Source organism: Hetaerina americana, unplaced genomic scaffold (assembly GCF_022747635.1).
Source record: "Hetaerina americana unplaced genomic scaffold, ioHetAmer1.1.p SCAF_4, whole genome shotgun sequence".
Taxonomy (NCBI): domain Eukaryota; kingdom Metazoa; phylum Arthropoda; class Insecta; order Odonata; family Calopterygidae; genus Hetaerina; species Hetaerina americana.
This window is the reverse complement of record NW_027286985.1, coordinates 6,897,082-6,916,677: the sequence shown is the minus strand read 5'-3', so window position 1 is coordinate 6,916,677 and position 19,596 is coordinate 6,897,082. Positions and strand designations below refer to the sequence as shown.

The following is a 19,596-nucleotide window of genomic DNA, read 5'->3' as shown; positions in this document are numbered from 1 at the left end:
TTTCTCTCAATTGTTGTCGCTTCCTCCATTGCAGAATGCCGTTCTAGATAGCCATTCTGGATTCATATTATATTGAAGAAATGCTTAGAAAATCGATTCGATTGGTCAAGGGTGTCCTCAATATCTATGTATTGTATATAAGGAAACCATTAAACACTCCTTGTCGATCGCAAATCAGGATTTTTCAAAAATCATGGACTTCGAGGCTGATGGAATACCATATTTTTAAAAAATGCATGGGAGTTTAAACAACGGGGCACTCAATCCTCTGGGCATTTGTTTTGACCCGATGATATTCTGTTGAACTTATTTCTTACATTCAAATGATGAGCTCACACTCCGTTCATTAATTAATTCATTTTTTCAATTCTTGGCAAGCTTCTCTTCGAGGAATGAAGAAAATATTAGTAAGGGCTTTGAATGTGGAGGGTAACGCTTTGTGGTTCGAAAACATGATGTCTCCGGCAATACGATTAGCTTGAATTGACGACTTGTGGGACGTTGACATGGAGGCATTAAGATTAGAGGGCTTCAAGCGACGAAGTTCCAAATATGGCGAGATAGAATATGAAGAGGCTACTTGGTGAAATCCGAAGAAGGCAACAAAGCAGGTTGAGTGGGTACTCTGAGGTAATGGGATCCCGATGAATTTTGTAAAAGTAGGTTAGAGGACAGGAGGGAATAGGATTTATAAACAGCATGAAAGCAGGTTTAAGATATGGAGAAGGAAATAGTTTAGCCGAAAAAATAGTCATGGGCCGTGGTAAAGTGTACGCGTTATACAATCAATATATATCCCTGTATATTGGTTGTCAGGGGTCGTAAAAAGCCTACTTTCAGGTGATAAAAATCGTGTGATAATGACGAGTGATTTGTCATTATAATCAAGCGAGTTCATTGACTCCGAAGCTGCCGTGCTATTTGGTGAGCTTGGGCGACATTCAGTCGACATGTCTAACATGCCCATTTATTGCCATTACCTTGCGATTCACACCCAATGGAGGATGTGCCGCACCCTCTGAACAGTTGATTTCTTCGTGTGTTCCGCTCCTCGCGAGCATTCAAAGAAGCCCCGGGTGCGGGAAGAGGAGACGACCATCCCGAGGGGGACTCCCCTCCTCGACCACTGGGGACCCGTCTCCCCAGAACCCCGGCCTTCCACCACCACCTTCATTCCTTCACCACTCCAATCGCCCGAGAGTTCACCCCGGAGGAAGGGTGGAGCGAGACGGGGAAGTCCCGAGAGAAGTGCGGGGGCATCGGGAGATCTCCGAAACGGAACCCAGAGATCCCGGCGCCCATCCAACAGAGTCGTAAGAACCGGAGACGGCCACCGCTTGCTTAAGGAGAGCGGGGGGAGGAGGGAAAAGGCCAATGTGGCCTTGCGTGTGCGTATTTGAACGCAGATAAGAGGTGCGTGTACACTCACGCGCGACAAAATGAAGATTTTAAGTGTGGGTCGTCGGTAACCTATTGGCCCCGCCTCGCCATTGGTTTCACTTCTTAATGTTGTGGGATTTGGCGGCTTGGTCGGTTTCGCGTCGCTCTACCGCAGGGATCACCCTCGCACCCCCCCAGCCGGCACACCGCTCGATGGTGGTGGAAGACGACGTCGCCCCCACCGGAGAAAGGGGGCGCGCGTCCCATCGCAGCCCCCGGCCGAGCCGTCCAAGGGCGGCCCTCGAAGGGATTCGAACCCTCGGAGCGGAGAGACGGTGTCCTCGCCTCCGTCAAGCTTGAAAACGCCGAGAAGATATGTCGAAAGAAGGGCGATAAAACCGGCGACGGGGCGGGCGGCGGGGCGGCCGAGGAAGGAGGCTGGATCTCGGAAGCAGTCAGCTCGAAGGCGCCCCACAGCGCGGACGACGAGATCCGATCCCCGACGCCAAATCGCCCCGGACGAGAGACAGCCGACAGGTGGCCAGAGCCCGCCCTGTTCATATCCTCGCGGATTTCCGTCCGGACAGCATTTCAATTGACAGATCGAGTGAGTTATGCTGCATTTTCCCATCTGATATATTTTCCCTGCACTAATCATTCTAATTATATTTGGTTGCGAGATGATTTCCGCTCTAAAAACGGTCTTTATAATCGTATTAATTAATTTCCGCCGCAGGGTAGGTGAAAGAGATGCGTGATTTTCGCGTCTTAGTATGTTCTTTCGACCGCACCCTGCGTCCCGGTGTTGGCGCTGGGGTCCCGAGGCTTACTTCGCGATGTTGCGCCCTCTCCGTTGTTGACGTGTGTCGCTTCCATAGCGTTGTCCCCCGCGGGGAGGTGGCAATATAAAGTGCATGCGCTTTCGGAATCGTGAATATCGAAAGCGAAGCGATGATCGAATAGAAGGCGTGGAATTCTTGGAAGTTTCTGTTATTTGTGCGCTGATCACATATTTGAAAACTGATTCCTCCGAAGGAAATTGTATCACTTCAACGCTTCTGTGTTAATTATATGGCAGTCAATACGTAAATCGTTCTAAATTAATGTAATTGTTAGCTAGGAGATATTTTTTTCGATAGGCGTAAGAGAAATTTAAAATAAATATGGTGTATAGTGTTTTCCTCATTTTGTCACAACACAGTTTAACTTTCTTGCCAAAAAATAGGCGCGTTCTCTCACCGAGGTCGACCAAAAACCATTAGTTAAACTCTTAGCGTTTAAGCATGACAGTGCTAAGTTAGTGTTTCTTATAAACCAGTGCTCTTACTTCCTTACAAATCACTGCTATCTACATCGTGCCGTGATGTCTATATTTACACTAGTTTCTATTTAATGATCCATAATTTGATCTTACTGAATGCTTTTTATCGATTATATATTTTTTTTTTCGTTTAGATTTTGTATTTATTACGCACAGTGAAACCCAAGTTAAAATGCTGATAGGAGGCTTTTTAGGATATCTCTGTGAATAGCCATCGAGGTGCCTTGAAAATATGACGAGACCAACTTAAGTTTAGGACGGCAAATTTTGTAACTGTTTTTTCCTCGCTTCAAATCCAGTTCTTTCCTCGTCTTTGTCTTATTCTGACTTGTAAATAAACCCGAATAATCCTAATTCAGTCAAAAAACCACCATAGTTGTATCAAAATGTATAATAGGCATTGTTTCGGAAACGTATGTAAGCGAATGACACTGATATCAGTAAACCCATCGCCTGGAAATTCATTTTTTATTATAGTTTTTCCTTGTACTTTTTCCAAGTGGATGCCAGAAAGGTTGTATTTCATGGAAAATGCAGGTATTAATAAATTTAGTATATCACGTTTCACTGAACCATTAGCTTCTTATAACGCTTAGAGTGATGCATGTTTTGTAAATAGTAGCCCAGCCATCGTCTCTTAACTGAAATATTACCTATTTCACAACTCAGAAGTAATTTGTTATGCTTATTTACGTATGCCTGCATGATCGCCTAGAATAGAGATTTTGACTTCTAAGTCCGATGCGGTAGGCTGGTCAGCGATCTTATTCGTGAAAACCAGGAAAAATAATATATGCCGATATCCGCTTAAGTGGAGACGAAGTCTCTTTCACCTTAAATATGTACATATATATATACATACACACACATACATACACATATAAATATATGTGTGTTTACATATACACACACACACAAAAAAAAAAAATATATATATATATATATTATAAGTTAATCTACCGTTTAAGGTAGGGTTTTGGATGGACAGAATTACTAATTAAATAATTTGTGGCCCCTAGCAAAACACAACATCCTACTCTGCATCAGGTCCCTCTTCATCTCTGTGTACTTCCTTCCTCCCTTCATCCCGTCCAGCATCCCTATCCTGTTCCTGCCCTCTCCTCGTTTGCCTAACATCCTCCCCTCTATCACAGTCTTCAACATACCACTGCCGGTCAATATCCCCTTCATCCACTTTTCCTGCCTCCATAAGATTTCTCCCAACAAACCCCTCTCTTCGTCCACCATACCAAGTGCGTCTTCATTTGTTTTCCTTCCGGTCCATATCACCTTCTCCATTCTTCTCCAAACCCGCATTTCAAAAGCCTCCAGTCTACGTCTATCCTGCTTCAAAGACCACGTTTCCCCTCTGTACATATCTACGCTCCATATCAAAGTTTTTACAAGTCTTTTCTTAATAACCTTACTCTAAGTCCCTCTCATCAACTCCCTCCTGCTTGTGAAAGCAACTTTGCCTAGCGAAATTCTTTTCCTTACGTCCCTACTACTTTGACCGTGTTGGTCCAAAACACTTCCGAGATACTTAAACTGTTCTGCCTGCTCTATTTTTTGCCCTCCTATTTTAATATTAAGCTTTGCCTATTTCTTTCTGAAAACCCACATAACTTTTGTTTTGTTAATATTGATTCTCATCCAATATCTATCGCACTAAATTTCCAATGCACTCAGCAATGTCTGCAACCCCTTGGCTGACTGACAATTTAGAGCTTGGTCATCAGCAAAAGTTCCAGTGGTCGCGATTTTAAGAAAGCCTTCGACAAATTACTTTCATAGTTAGTTACTCGCAAAGCTAATAGGAATAAAATCCCAATTCGATCGCGTGCAGCGCAGAGGAGCTAGATTTGGAAAAACTTTGCTATGATAAGCTTAGTAGAGTATCCAAAATATTAGAGCAGCTAGGCTGGGAATCACTCACGGAGTGAAGGTTAAATTACTGATTGGAGCTCTTGCATACATGGGAAGGGCGTCTCTTTAGCAGTGCTGTCAAAAATGTATTATTACTCCAACAATACTAATTATCATCATGCCAATAAAATTAAAGAGATTAAGTGTAAAAAAGATAGATTTAAGATGCTATATTTTCCACGAACGATAAGGGATGATAATAACATTGTTCGACCGCGGTAGGGTCATGTTACGGTGAAATTATTCTGTATTCACCCCCTGCCACACACTCTAGTACGATTGCAGGGTATATAAATAACTAAATAACTAACCGTGCCTTGGAAGTCTCATGAAGGCCAGCATTCCGCAAACCGCAAGGATTTGGAATCCTTGGGAGACATTTTGGCAAAAAGAATTAAATAGAGTCCAGAGAAAATCCGCCAGATTCGTGAAAAATTGATATATTAAGGAGACGAGTGTGACAGGCCTTTAAAGGGAATTAGGCTGGGAGCCACCTGATATGCGAAGAGAACAAACGAGGCTGACACTTTTAGGAAGGTTCAGAACAAACGAATTTAACAATGGCAGTAAAGGAATTATTATGGCCTCACACTACTAGGGTAGGTCAGACCACAAAGATAAGATAAGGGAGATAGATTTCAGTACAGATAAATACAAATACTTCCCCATACTCGTTAGCATTTATTTGTGGTATTTGCTTGCGGTTTTATTCTTCACTGCGGTTAGTGACCTAACACCCCCCGCCACACGCCCTAGCGGTGGCTTGCGGGGTCCCATGTAGATGTAGAATCTATTCCTCTTTTGTCCATGGTTTTATGCAAAACTCTGTTGTTCCGTGGGTACATTTGTGGATCTCAGTATACTGCTTGAACTGTAGGCTGCAGGGTCATATTCCACCCAAATATTTTGGTGGAAATATTATCCGTCAAGAATTCTACGGAATCCGAAAGCTTTTGGTGGCTATTGTGGTAGCTTTGCGACGAATTAGTTAATTTGTACCATTTTGTAAAGGTAAGGAGTGAGGTTACAGGAAATCAAGTGTCAGAGGGAGGGGGAAGAGGACGAGTAATATCGTTTGCCGGATTGAGGAAGGCCCCGGGGAGTTCGAAGACCTCCCCCAAAAGTCACTGACCACGAAGGTGATGATCTTGTGGAGTGCTCCGAATGTTGCAAACTAATTTTGGACAGTTGGCTCCGCGAAAAAAACAACCGCCGGAAATCGAATCCTTGGTCACTCTCCAATCTAACGCCAGCAAATTCAAATTTCATTTCTTCCGGCCTTGGAGTCAACGGAACACAAAAGACTGAGTTGTAGTGGCGAGGGAAAAGGTGGAAAGAAGAGTCCCGGGTGTGTTGCAACGCTTCTCCTGGCAATGGAAATGTACCAAGAGAGACAAAGCCCTCTCATCCATATCATTTGTCGACCAGAAAAGTTTCCGATTTGACGGAAGGCGTGGAAGGACGTAGAAGCAAGCCGTCGGGGCTTCTGTTAACTCCGGTTGGGAAATCTGTTTGTAATCGGAAATTGTGAAAATTTTATCTTTTTTCTCTCTCGAATGATGGGGTCTAATTTTATCTTCGCCTTGCTGGATGGAAATTGGCAAAACGATGAATGGGAAATTCAAGTGAAGAGACTTCGTTGTGTTATTGCATTAGCCTCAAGGCTGCTGCAGACGACGAACAAACTCGTGCATAACGATGCGTATAAAAATTTCTTTCTTGTGGAGAGTGAAGATGCCTTTGCGTTTTTAAACGTCGCGTCGGCGTGTATAAGACAATCTGCTAGAGGAGTTAGCATCGTTACCAGGAAACGTGTCTCCATTGGTCATCGCCAGTGCATTGAGACGCGGTCGCACTTGCGTTTACTTGAGCATGAAAATTCCTGGATGATATTGTACATTTTTAAAAGAATATTCATTTGCATATATCTTTGTATTTTCCGCTACTCTGAGAAGAGTTGCTACCAAATGACTTTATGCACCTGGACCATATCCATTTCCTTCGCCCATATCGGTCATAAATCCGCCGTAAAGTAGTTCGCGAGTAAATATGTTCAAATTTGAGAATAAATCGACTTAGTATAATGAAAGTTTTTCAGTAAAATGGATTTCTCCCATTACAATTACGCCGGATATATGTAGAGTGTATAGCATAGTGTAGTGGCTTCCTCTATTGCATGTTGTAATTTTCATGGCATTCCGCGCCATTATGTTACCCTTTTGAGTAACTGATTAATTTTTTTTTTGCCCCAAGAGCATTTCATTTCGGTTCAGTTCGGTCGATGAAATGAAATGGATGACGAACCAAATGACACAGAGAAATTTCACAGAGTTAAGGGAACAGCACAGGAACAGACAACATGGAGAGAACAGTTCTGATGAAACCTGTCGTGAGAGGTGATCATAATGACTGTGGGGTGAAATGAGCAGAGATTACGCGAGAGTGAGTTTATTGGCGCTAATTTCTCCACACACACACGTCGGCGTTTTAGAATTCCCATATCCCGAGAACATGAGTAGCAGGGTATGTAAACGAGGAATTGAGAGATCGAAATCGATTTCGTCGAAGCCAATATAATAATATATTGTTTACATTGGTCCAATGACTAGATATACAGAAACTTAATAGCCTAAGAAAGGAATGTATTGTTTTGGTCCCTATACCCCCCTGAGAACTTATTTCACACTCTGTGCCTCTCCCCTCTCTGACTTTTCGTGCACCGGATATTCCTAGGGTAACCATGGGTGGCACAGGGAATGGGAATTGGTACCGGTACCCTGAAATATGAATTTCACGCACCGGTGGATTTTGTACCGTAATTAGGCGAGCTTATCTTCACCCGTCAAACTAGCCTTTAGTTTGATAACAATGGTTATTGGATACACTTTCAATTAAAACTGAAAGCTTAAAAAATCAGAACGGAGATTAACCATCCATCCCGTGCCGTTCATGGCATGAAATATCCTCTCTTGCTGCTGCGAATAGATTGATCTCGTATTTTAAGATGTCAGTGAGATCAGAAAAACATTTTTCGGGGCACTTCTTGGAATTGGATCTAGTGGCTCTCTCATTCCTTTGTTCTTATGAGAGTCCATCGACACCATCCCAATTAAAATTTAGATAAAATCCCAACAAAACCTTGTCAGCAGATTACCTGAGAAAGATGGCTAAAAAAATTAATATTCATCGTCATTTCCATCGAATTATATTTCCCGGATATCAGTTAGGTTATCTAATCTTCCCATCCATTTCGAAACTACTGAATCGATTTCGTTAATCGCATTGATCTAATCATCCTTATCGCTGAAGCTTACAGTTGCACAAAGGGGAAATATCCATTTAGAAAGGCATTTAAACGACCTAAAACCTTTCTTTGTTGCCTCTTACTTTTGTTGGATACCGACAACTTCAAACTTATTTCTGCAAAGAAGGCTTAAGAAAAAAAGGCTGTTATGCAATCCGTTCTGCAATCATTGCGATGCACGCGCACTCAAAGCCGAAAGTGTTTTATTATTTCTATGGAAAGGATACGCTTGACTTCGAGCTAAGGCTTGATTAGATAAAACAATCATTGATTCAGGGTTTTAAGGGCGCCAGTTCCTTTTGCTTCTCCGCTCGCTGTTCGTCGATAAATTTGGATATTTAGAAACTCATATCGCTTGAATGCCGTTGGGCGATGGCGTCCGCAGTCCAGCAGCATATTCATCAACCAACAATCATAGCACTGCTTCGACTCCATTTCCATTTCCTAAACCCCTTCTCTTTTTTCTTCACAATTAATCCACTTCCAGGTCTGCCGTTATCTCACACATGAGCTAATCCGAGGCCATCATTTGGAGGAGTATTCCTTGGTCACGGTAATTTCCTCATTTGCCCTCGACTAAATACCGTGACTCACATTATATGCGATGATATTATCTCTTCCTCATGCCATCATTTCTATTAGCATTCTCTCTTCGTCAGTTTATTTCAGAAAATTTATTTTAAAAAGATTTTGGTCGAGAAGAGTCAAAAGTGAACGATTTTATTTGATTTTATCATCACTTTACCTTACATCTCTTTTTCCATGCCAGTAGTAGTTTTTAAGGGAGGCGACCGATTGCTGAGGTCATTTGCGCCATTAGGAATGGATGACAAACGATGAAGAGTGGAGAGAAACCCGGTGTCGGCATTAGCCTACTCTTTACGAAAGGCGTCAAGGGGTTCGTAGCTTAACGTCCCATCCGACGGACGGCGTACTCACTATAAGTGCCCTCCACACAGCACCTCAAGCAGGGATCGAGATACCTCTGAAAAATATTCAACACCGCCGGGATTTGAACCCGGCCCCTCTCGGTTGGAATCCAGTACGATAGCTACCGCACCATTCCGATCCCCTATTTTACATACAATTCTATTTGCATTCGGGGAACCGCGATCCTAATTCGTAGCTGACATGTTTTTGGAATTTTACCGCTGCGAGCTGCCTTGTTCGTGGGCCTTATTTGTTAAAGTGATAGGTTTTAATCAACCTTGATAATGGAGTTGTGACGTTAATACCTCAGTATTGGTATGGAAAAATGCCCACCAATTAAATATATCGCCCATTAATATGCCCGTTGATATATTTCAAAAATATTTTATCATGCTCCGAAAATATTCCACTACGCGAGGATGCTGTGCATGCCAGATGACGTCACTTTCCACCTTGTGTTCGAATTATCTCCACGTAACTCATTTATTTAACTTGGAATTCAGCTACCATGCCTATTACTTTATTCCATTCAATCCTTGACCTCTTTCGTTTGGATGAAATCCAGAATACGAGCCATACATATATTGTCTTTGGTTTCTTTTACTTCTTGTGGTTGTCCTTTTGCGAGCCTCATTGGTCAAGTAGTTAGCCTTTTCACTCAACCGTGGTACATTTACGTCTTATCGATCGAGACTAGGTTATCATAAACAGTTATTATCTCCCATGGTCTCTTCAAATGCCTAACCCAGCTCCGAATCTCACCCTAATCAATCGATGCAAACTTTTAATTTAAATTCTTCTCCTAACCATTCGTTCATTGCCCGGCCATAACTTCTCCATTTTTTTCCAAATCTGCACTCCTAATTCATATCATGTCTTTATTATAATTATGTTAATTCCCTTCAAACCCAAGATTCGCCATCATACAGGTACATTGGTATGAGCGGCACATTTAGTAACAAATCATTTCCATCCCCTTAATAGTGTAGCTCATTTTTCTTACAACATACGACATCAACCTTCAAATTTGCATTTTTTAGTATTCTTATATCTGCACCTATCCTGAAATATTATGTAAATATCCTTCCTAGGAATTGCAAATTCATCAACTCTGTTCAATTTACAATTCGGCCTTCCCCACCAACTCCTCGACCTCATACGTGTACCCTTATTTTGTTTCTGTTCAACATCGTCCTCTCCCTCACACCCTTACTCATCAATCGTTCTCTAATTCTATTTCTATGTCTGCTATCACCGTCATGCCTATCTTCAGATCCGTTTTCATTGTCCTGTCGAGCTGCCAGCCATTCTATGCAGCTTTATCTAAACTCTCAGCCACTGAGACTACACCGAGCCCTGACGCCCTGACGCGTTTAGCAATCCAGCATCTACTTCCGTCTTATCTAAAAATGCTTTCCTAATGCACTTTAAAATATATCCTTTCCTAATATACTTATCCAGACATATCCGTGCTTAGTACCCTGATCAATAATGGACCAATCGCTCAGAGCGCTGATAATGTCAACACATACCTTCTCATCTACACCGCTTCCACGGATTACGCTAAATAATCAGTCGCACCGGACGTTTTCAGTCTCAAGCAAAGCTAATCCGTTTCACTTTGCCGGTTTAAATTATTTTCTAAAAGGTGGAGCCCAAGCAAATGCCCCAAACATTCAGGAAAATAAGTTCTGTTGAAACGATTATTATTACTGGTGTTCTACCGTTTAAGGTGATTTTGGATTGAGACATCCTATACAGTTGTACTCCAATGCATTTACTTGCCTCTCCCAAAAAAACATAACCTGGCATCAGTCACTGCAGTAAGTCCCTCTTCAATTCCGCATACGTCCTTCCTCCATGTTCCCTCGGCACACTTAAGTTGTTACAACTGCGAAACATGCTCAGTTCACCTTCGTGTGCTTCCGATAGTGGAAATTGCATTCCGCGAAGTGGTTTCTTCACGCTGTGGCACAGGAATAAGTCACATGGAGGTAGTATTTTTGAAATATGGACGAAAGAAACACACTTCACATTGATTTTCGCGAGATATTCTGCCACAACATTTGCGATGTGCGTCCGTTTACCGTCGCCATGACTCGTAAGACCTCGCATGTGACCGTGCGAGACATAAGTCAGATGAGTGTTAATTATTATTATCGATTATCCACTGGTTAATGCAGGTTTTGAATATAAACGGGCTACCAAACGGCGATTCCCTTGCTCTTCCATCAACACCCAACCTGACATCCAATACTAGAATAAGCCCCTCTTAAATTCCATACACAAACTTCCTACCATCATCCCGTCCAACATCCCTATCCTCTTCCTGCCCCTTCCTTGCTTGCTTAACATTCTCTTTTCTATTACAGTCTTCAACATTACTCGCTTGTTTTCCTTCCTGTCCACTTCACCTTCGCCATTCTTCTCCACCCTCGCATTTCAAAATCCTCCGATCCATGCCTATTTTCTTGCTTCAACTAACATGTTTCCTGGCCGTAGAAAATCACGTTCCATGTAAAAGCTTTGACGAGTCTTTTCTCAACATCCTTATTCAACCTTTCTACCATCCTTGTGAGAGCTTCTTTACTTAAATAAATTCTTCTTTTAATATACTTTGACCGTCTTTGGCCATCTTTGTCCATCTCATACCTAATTACTTTGACCATCTTGTTCCAGAAAACTTCCGAGATAGGTATACTGTTTCACCTGAACTAATTCATGATCTCCTTTTTTAAAATTTAACTTGGCTTACCTCTTTCTCGAAAACCGCATAACCTTTTTTTATACCCATTGTCGCCCGGACTGAATTCTCTCAGTAATGCTTGTCAGCCATTGACTGATTGGCAAACTAAAGCTTAAAAATCAGCAAACATAACTGATTCCATTAATCCCCCTCTATCTTTCATCCCTATCTCCAGTTCTTCCCATGCATGAGTAATTTCGGTCAAATGTAGTCTGGTGTGGAATCACCCCCTACCACACGCCCTTGCGGTGGCTTATAGTGCACTATGTAATAAAAAGACTTCTCCTCCACAGATATGTTGAACAGCGTAGGTGATAATGGCCTGCCTTAATCCTTTTCTTAATACTGCTCATCTTAATACTCTCCATCCCCCACTCGCACCTGAGCTGTCTGAGATGTGTTAAGGCTGCGGATTAGTCTCCTATCCCTCCAATCTATCCCCATTATCTGCAATATATTCATTAGTTTTTCTTAATCCACTCTATAAAACGCCTTTTTGAAATCTGAGAAACAGGAATGTACGTCCTAATTTAATTATGGTATGTTCCACTCTATTACTGCCCTCATTACCGCAATGGCCTCTCCCCTACCTGAACCCAAGTTGATCATCCCCTAAGTATACGTTTGCTCTGCTCTTCATCCTTATTCTGATGATTCTGAGAACCACTTTAGCCGAGTGCGAAATCAAACTGATTGCTCCATTGTCCTCACATATTGCTGACTTTCCTTTTTTAGAATACTGATCTGACGAAGTCTTCCAGCATAATTCCTTCCTCATAAATGCCACTACGACTAGCTCCATAAAAACTCTTCCTTCCATGTTTTCCTAAGCCTTCCGCTTCTGTTTTACTTAATATTTCCGCGGTAGTGCTTCTATTCCCATGGCCTTCAAGCGATTTCTAAGGAAATATTTTTGTTACTGTGGGAGGATATTCAGCTATGCACGTACCACTTTATAAATGTACGTAGATGGAAACTACTTCTCAGGCCTTAAAAACAATCCACAGAAGTTTGAGTATCCTTAATGGAAATTTCGAAATGAGCCTGTGATGATGATTACAAATGTGAGGCATTTCGCGATGGATATTTGGTTTAGGCACGGATTCAAGCCACCACCAAGAGCGCCAACGAGCATTTGGGCGGTCAAGGTTTATAGATTTATTTTATAAAAAAATCCGTGATTTTACAGTAAATTTAAAATAATTTATGAAATGTTTACTTAATATCTTTATTTCTGTCATCATTTCAATAATGCACCACATCCTTGGTGTTTGAAGGAATTAAAGAGCGCAAGAAGATTCCTTGGTACTTGGAGCACTTTGGTGCACTAATGTACTTTTTTAGTAAATTGCCAGTAACTGCTTACGTACGGACCCTTCAAATAAAGCCTAATCGATATGATTCATGCTTTTTATCCATAAAAAGTTGCAAATAAATAAAAAATAGAAATACCCTATTTCTGTAAACAATTGTACCTTATACCATGCCTCAAGCACAAGGAGACGGCAGTGACAAATGGCTCGTCATAGCAAAAAATGTATACATAATTTGGTAAGGTGATTTTTCGAGGTTTTCTCTGAAAGCTCAAAGTACCTGCAGTAATTTTTTCAACGCCCTACTATCCATATCACTCTCTTCATCCCACTTCTTAGAATTAGTCCTATGGCTCTTTACTAATTTCTTCCGGTTCACACACATTTCCTGTTTTTATTCATTGTGCCATGTGAAATACTCTTTAATCGAAATTTTCTTCACGCCATCGACTCTCACCTTCGTAAATACCACGAAACACGGTCTTGATTCAGTCAAAAAAATAATCGTAAATGCTATGTTTGAATACTGAAACTGTCATTCATTTTTATCTCTCTCGCAGTATATATAGTAGCTGCCCTTGCTCGCTTTCCCCGTCTCCCCCCGACTGCTCCTATCTGCTGGGTCAGTGGGTGTGTTCACTTCGCTGGCCTTGCGCATCACGCGTCCTTGGCCTCGCAATTTTCACGGAGTCTGCCAACCCGACAGTTAAAACAAAAAACGAAGAATTTCTGATGGCTCCCGAGAGATTTGGGGATGGGACGCTAGAGAAATATGGGTTTTCGGGCTCTGTATTGGAACATGAGCGGACGAGATAACTCGCTGCGGCGGAACCAATCCCTGGCGCCTGGCGCCATGCTGAAGCGCTCGATGCTGCCCGAAACTACCCGGAGTTGACAAACACACCGTATTTTGAATCTCCATAATATCCGTATCCATTAGGGCAAGCAAACGCTATCTAGTAACCGTTTACATGAAAATTATTCCTTTACTGTCACCATTTCATTTTGCGAGCTGCTAGTCGTCAGTGGCAAAAATGATAGTCTTTTTGATTCGCTTGGCTCTTTACGGATATATATTCTTCATTGATTTAAAAATCAATTACATAAACATCTGCGCGGGGTTTCGTACTGGAAACAGACACCTTGGTGTCGACAAACGTCCCGTTGAGAACCACGGCCCATGCTGCCCACCTTTTCTTCGCCTCTGTCGTTGGCGCCGGGGTAGTCGTGGATAGCAACTCAAATCCATGGTTCCCCCACAGCATCCATTTCGTGAAAAGCAATGCCTCTTAAGAATTATCAGTCAGGACTAAGTCCATCCCAGACCCGATCATCGTCGTCATGCAATATTTGTTGTTAAAGGTTTTATTGAAAAGTGTCGAAGGGTAAGGAAGGATCTACAACTAGTATTCAAATTATCGAGTAGGAACCGAGAGAAGTCCTCGGGGAGACCTTCGGAGGGTCATAGGGGAGAGGGAAAAACCGACCGGCTACATGCAATCAATAATGGACATGCAGGGGGAGAAAAACCAAAGTATGATCTGTTGGAGGTTAGAAACTGCTAAAAATTTAGCGTGGGCTTGAGCCAAGCTCAGCATTGAGTTTCATCATCAAGTCCGTATCTGTTTACTCTGATTCAATAAGCGCTGCAGAATGAAGCTCCTTCATCTACATCTACATCTACATAATGCACCGGAAGCCACCGCAAGGGCGTGTGGCGGGGGGTGTTAGGTCACCACCCGTAAATAGAAACAATGCCACATGCAAACTCAACAATATGGAAAATTACACCCACAGCAGCGCACACACTCATGCAAAAATCCCTTCATCCAACACTCATGCAAACACATATACCATAAACCAACAAACAACTGCACCCCAGGATGCAGCACGAAAGCCATCCAACAACGCGCAAGCCAGAACATAACAAGCAAGAATGCGAAACTCCACCACCATATGAACAACAAAAAACGCTCTCCATCCCTAGGAAACTGTGAAAGGTAGGGAATGTGACCCAGCGTTTCAGGTAGCGGGCGAGTACCTCCGCGGAGGGGGATGAAAGTTTGAAGGGGAGACTTAAAAACAGATTGACAGAACACTAATGAGGTCATTTGGAAAGAATGAGTTTTGACAACAAGACACACCAGGTTAGTAAAAGAGCATGTTGCACCTTGGTGCATGTTATGTGGATGGCATTATGTTGATTGCTCAGAGCAGGGAAGAGGTGCAAAGGAAGCTGGATTGGTGGACAGGGGACCCCGAGCAGGTACGGACTTAGAGCGGAGAGAGCGAGAGGAAGGCGGAGTACTTGGTGGCTTCGAAAGTACAAATGATTGGTCGATAATCCACATTGGTGCTACAGCAGTAAATAGAAGAGATAAGTTGAAATAACTGGACTCTGTGACAGAGAAAAGTGGAGATATAGGTGGTCGCATTGAAGAAATGGTTTCTGCAGTTTGATAAAAACTGCGGCAGGTCAAGGCAGGTTACATCTACATAATACACCGGAAGCCGCCGCAAAGGCGTGTGGCGGGGTATTTTTGTGCAGGTTAAAGTGGTCACGTGCGATAGAAAAATACCGATGAAGTTTAAGGTCGTAGTCTTCAAAACACTATATTTACATCGGTACTCAAATGTGGTTCGGAATGTTGGCAGGCTAAAACTCGTCGCAAAAAGTTCCTACTGCATGTCGACGAAATGCATATGTTACCATCGATTAGCTGAGTTAGTAGATTGGACAGATTAAGAAATGTGTTTATAACAGGAAGCCTTAATAACTTCGTCCATACTGGGAAAGCCAAAGGAAGTAGACTATGGAGGTTTGACCACGTGCTGAAATGTGTTGCAAAACTAAGTAGGCAAAAGAGTACTCAGAGCCAAGGTGGAAGATAGAAAGATAAGAGGGAGGTCGAGGAAGACCCGATAGGATTGTGTGATGAGCGATATGAAAGGGTGTGGAGTGAAGGAAGAAACGGCCGGAAACACGAAGATATGATGCTACGGTACGGTGTGCTTTCTTCAAACTTTTGCTGAGGCTCCATCGAAAAGTAAAATTTTATTTGTAATCTTAGTGTGATATGGTTTCTGAATAAATGTACATGCTTTTATAATAGCTGGATCCTCTACTTGTAAAATATACGTCACGATCAACATTTTCTTGCGTATTTCACTGGGCAAATTCGTCCTTGTAGATTATTTCCTCTAAAAAAATATAAATGTAATTTGAAGCTGATGGTAAACAATCTTTGGTATATCTAGTGAAATGATTCCAAGCACACTCACCACAATTAATTATTACAGGAATATAAACGTACATCCAAGAAGTTCTCTCGGGTTTCCCACCGGGTCAGGTTGCAGTACACCGACGTTTCGAAGGCTGAGGTCAGAGTCTCTTCACCCTGAAGACGATGGCAGAATCAGCCTTCGAAATGTCGGTGTACTGCAACCTGGCCCGGTGGGAAACCCGAGAGAACTTCTTGAATACCATACGCCTGGAAAACCTGAGATACTTCATAAACGCACATATTCATGCTACCCGTCTGAAAATATGACATTCGCTGTTCGTATTTATTAAAATAATTTCGTGACACTACTGTTCTGCGAGAAGAGGCCATTGATGCATAATGCGTTGCTGCAAAATATAATTTTATTTTTCATTGGCGTCGGATCAGTTTTGTCCACAGAGCGGCGTCCATCAATCTTCGAAGAGGTTATCGGTTGGGTGGACCGCTCTCCATGACTTACTCCTCGCGCCGCAGCGTATCAGGACGCAGCGTTTTTTCTTCGAAGGACCGAAACGAGTAAACTATGAGTCACTGGATAGCAATCGTTTGTGCGGTCTGTCGAATGAAAAACCTCGTTCCGTTTACTACTTGCTAATCTTATCCCTTTATCTATACTTATCATAGACTTCTTTTTTCATCCTTTAAGGAAGCAAATAAATATACTATATAGTATTCAGAGAAATATTATTGGATTTTTTATAAGCACTCAACTTAAGGATATATATATATATATATATATATATATATATATATATATATATATTGAAGTCGTTTGTTGTCACAAGTTTATTGTTTTAGGGTAATCTGAAAGACATTTCGCTTGCTAAACAATAAACTAATTTTGGTTCATAGAGGTAAACTAAACTTGGGTGTAACGGGTCTGGTGTTCAGGTGCTTGTAAACAATAGCATACCCACACACATGGACATATCATGTGCATAAATAAATGTATCCATTTATCTAGCACTAGTCTGAAAACAGCACTTCGGCCTTTACATCGGACATCGAACAATGACCTGGGCACCTGCAATTCCACCCAAGCTAAAGTGATTTTTCGGGTACCATATACTCCTGGGAAACCATAACCGGCACAGGGAAAGGAACTGGCCCCCCTACCCTGATGTGTGAATTTCACACGTGCTTGGCTTGAGTGGAGCTGCAGGTGCCCAGAGTGCCTTGCCCGGGAATCGAACCCGGGACCGTCCGGTCAGCAGTCCGACGCTCTACCCACTGGACTACCGCGACCCACATATATATACATGCATTATATATATATATATATATATATATATATATATATATATATATATATATATTATATATATATATATATATATATACTTCACAAGGAGGAGGGAGTTGATGAGAGGGACATTGAGTAAGGACATTAATAAAAGACTCGTAAAAACTTTGATATGGAGCGTAGCTATGTACGGCGCGGAAACGTGGTCATTGAAGCAGGAGGATAGACGTAGACTGGAGGCTTTTGAAATGTGGGTGTGGAGAAGAATGGAGAAGGTGAAATGGACAGAGAAGAAAACAAACGAGGAAGTACTTGGTATGGTGGGCGAAGAGAGGGAGCAATCCTATGAAGGCAGAAAAAGTGGCTGAAGGGGGTATTGACCGGCAGCGGGAAGTTGAAGGCTGTAATTGAGGAGAGAATGTTGGGCAAACGAGGAAAGGGAAGGAACAGGATAGGGATGTTGGACGGGATGAAGGGAGGAAGAAGGTACTCAGAGATGAAGAGGGACCTGATGTAGAGTAGGATGTTGTGTTTTGTTAGGGCCACAAATAATTTAATTAGTAATTACGTCCATCCCAAAACCTACCTTAACCGGTAGATTACCTTAAAAAAATATATAATTATATATATATATATATATATATATATATATATATAATGTCTATCAACATAGCATTAGCGAACAAAAACACAGAAAAAAGAAGCTCGCACGTATTCGGAATTTTCGGTGGTCAAATTACCTCTATCAAGGGAGAGAAAAAGAGAGAGAATTCCTTCCTTCAAGAAGGATTTCCTCCACAAAGGAGAGAAGGAAGGAGTTTCTCCCTTCTCTCCCTCGCAAAAGTAGGTTTGACCACCAACATTCAGAATTCTTTTGTGTTTCTTTTTTGTGTGTTTCTGTGTTTTTTTTCGCTAGTGCTATCTTGATTTTTATACTTATTCATATCCGTGAGACTTTCACATCTCTCACTTTATATATACATGGGTGGCCTGAAAAGTTTCCAACTCAGAAAATTTCAGAAGAAATGTCATGTATCTTTGTTGCGTCGCAGTATCCGCTAAATTATTTCGTTTATTAATATCGCTTATTACCTCTAAGGTTGCAGTAGGCCTAGTAACCATTTTTTAACTTCAAACAGGGGCATATGATGCGAAACTTGTTACACGTATACATTACTGATTTAGTTAACGGTGTATGACACCATTAATATTAGGACCATAAATTATGTGAATAAAATTTTCATGCTAATTGTATATTGAACAGTCTTCTTAGATGATGAATTAAGCTTGATTCTTACGCTTTCCTTTTCATGTCTCCCTTTCTGCTGCTATATTTTCTCTTTCGTTCACGTGTTTTCTAGCCGACTGAGCTTTTTTCATTGTTCCAACAATTTCCCTAGTTGTTCTTAATTGATTGTTTACCTTGTATTTTCCCCCTCTCTGAACATTGCGCCCATTGCAACACACCTCGGTGATTACTTACAGCGTGCGCCTTTTGGACTCAAGGACATATCTCATCAAGTGGAAATTTAATTCCCAGTGAAGTGAATCGTCACTGAGTTTTAATATTGAGTGCTCGCTACTTCAAACTATCCCTTTATATGGTTTATAAATATCCAAAGTCTGATTTTAATTGAAAATAGCGAAAGCAATTCATAATCAGTAAAACAGTTTATTTAATTAAAAAATTTAATTTTAATGATGATATTTTCATCGAGATATTTTAGTTGGAAACATTTTGACTCATTATGTATTTGTGATTTTGTGTCATACTGACCAGATTTTAATCTTGGTAAAAATTCTTCATTTCGGGGTCGTTGACAATTCAAAATAATTGATTAAATAGAATTATTCATTCCGAATATAACTTAAGGTAATAATAATATCCTGAAAATATTCATTTGATTCTTATGAGAAATTAATATAACGCGAGATAAGATTATTAATGTAGGCTTTTACTCTCTCCGTGACATTCGCAGCAAACCCTCCTCCTGGTTACGGTACTCCACGAGATGGTCCTCGCATATTTTCACGGAGTACCTCAGAAGAACAAGTATGAACAGTGTATGAATGTGACGGAAGTAAAATTAATACGCAAAAAAATAGGGTAAGGAAGTAAACGAAGTAATATTAAATCAAGTTTTTTTTT

At 41.5% G+C, this 19,596-nt stretch overlaps 1 protein-coding gene across 1 annotated transcript in view; it reads left to right on the top strand.

The window, feature by feature from the left end:
* The first annotated feature begins 1,530 nt into the window (after positions 1 to 1,530).
* LOC139692072 (proton-coupled amino acid transporter-like protein acs) overlaps positions 1,531 to 19,596 on the top strand; it is a 94,638-nt gene continuing 76,572 nt past the window's right edge. The window contains exon 1 of the mRNA XM_071590103.1: positions 1,531 to 1,987. The gene's annotated coding sequence lies outside the window, so the exon portion shown is untranslated. The remainder of the gene's footprint in view (positions 1,988 to 19,596) is intronic.